Source organism: Rattus norvegicus, chromosome 15 (assembly GCF_036323735.1).
Source record: "Rattus norvegicus strain BN/NHsdMcwi chromosome 15, GRCr8, whole genome shotgun sequence".
NCBI classification, from domain to species: domain Eukaryota; kingdom Metazoa; phylum Chordata; class Mammalia; order Rodentia; family Muridae; genus Rattus; species Rattus norvegicus.
Window position 1 is genome coordinate 26,065,028 of NC_086033.1, and position 2,037 is coordinate 26,067,064.

A 2,037-nucleotide genomic window follows, 5' to 3' on the forward strand; every position below is an offset into this window, starting at 1 on the left:
GGCCAGGAGTGGTATAGCTCGGTCCTTAGGTAGTACTATGTCCAATTTTCTGAGGAAGCTCCAGACTGATTTCCAGAGTGGTTTTACCAACTTGCAATCCCACCAAAAATGGAGAAGTGTTCCTCTTTCTCCACATCCTCGCCAGTATCTGTTGTCACCTGAATTTTTTATCTTAGCCATTCTGACTGGTGTGAGGTGGATTCTCATGGTTGTTTTGATTTGCATTTCCCTGAGGACTAAGGATGTTGAACATTTCTTTAGGTACTTGTCAGCCATTCAATATTCCTCAGCTCAGAATTCTTTGTTTAGCTCTGAACCCCATTTTTAAATAGGGTTATTTGATTCTTTGGAGTCTAACTTCTTGAGTTCCTTGTATATATTGGATATTAGCCCTCTATCAGACGTAGGATTGGTAAAGATCTTTTCAGAATCTGTTGGTGCCCATTTTGTCCTAATGGCAGCATCCTTTGTCTTACAGAAGATCTGCAATTTTATGAGGTTCCATTTGTTCATTCTTGATCTTAGAGCATACCCCATTGGTGTTTTGTTCAGGAAAATTTCCCCAGAGCCCATGTGTTCGAGGCTCTTCCCAACTTTTTCTTCTATTAGTTTGAGTGTATCTGATTTTATATGGAGGTGCTTGATCCACATAAACTTGAGCTTTGTACAGGGAAATAAGAATGGATCAATTTTCATTCTTCTACATGCTGACCTCCACTTGGACCAGCACCATTTGCTGTCCTTCTTCCACTGAATGGTTTTAGCTCCTTTGTCAAAGTACAAGTGACCATAGGTGTATGGGTTCATTTCTGGGTCTTCGATTCTATTCCACTGATTTACCTGCCTTTCTCGTTACCAATACCATGCAGATTTTCATCACTATTGCTCTGTAATACAGATGGAGGTTAAGGATGGTGAGTCCCCCAGAAGTTCTTTTATTGTTAAGAGTTGTTTTCACTATCCTGGGTTTTTTGTTATTCCAAATGAATTTGCAAAATGCTCTTTCTAACTCTGTGAAGAAGTGAATTGGAATTTTGCTGGGGCTTGCATTGAATCTGTAGATTGCTATCAGCAAGATGGCCATTTTTACTCTATTAATCCTGCCAATCCATGAGCATGGAAGATCTTTCCATTTTCTTGATATTTCAGATCTTTTTAGAAGGGAGAACAAAAATACTCACAGAAGGAAACATGGAGACAAATTGTGGAGCAGAGACTAAAGGAAAGTTATCGGGAGACTGCCCTGCCTGGGGCATCCATCCCATATACAAACATCAAACCCAGACAATATTGCTAATGCCAAGAAGTGCATGCTGACAGGAGCCTGATATAGCTATCTCCTGAGAGGTTCTTCCACAGCCTGACAAACACAGAGATGCATTCTCGTAGGCAACCATTAAACTGAGAACAGGGTCGCCAATGGAAGAGCTAGAGGAAGGACTGAAGGAGCTGAAGGGGTTTGTAACCTCATAAGAAAAACAACAATATCAACCAACCAGAGCTCCCAGGGACTAAACCACCATCCCAAGAGTACACAGAGTTTGACCTATGCCTCCATTCGCATATGTAGCAGGGGAGGAACTTGTTGGGCATCAATGGGAGGAGAGGCCCTTGGTCCTGCCAAAACTCATTGACCCAGTATATGGGAATGTTCAGGCAGGGAGGTGGGAGGGTATGGCTAGGTGGGTGAAGAAGCACCCTCACAGAAGCAGGGTCAGGGAGGATGGGCTGGCAGGTTTCTGGAGGGGATAACAGGAAAGGGGATAACATTTAAAGTGTAATTTTTAAAAATCCAATAAAAAAAAAACAAGAAAAGAAAAGCACTATGTCACACAGACATGGAAAACACTGCTTTGTAAACAAAGGAAAGCACTCTCTCACACACACACACACACACACACACACACACACACGCACGCACGCGCGCGGGTGCGCGGGCGCACGTGTGCGTGCGCATAGAACAAGGATCTTCATATTATTTGCCACTAGATATAACTTCCACCTGCTAGGTAAGTGCTGTCTTAACTGTAGGAAAAA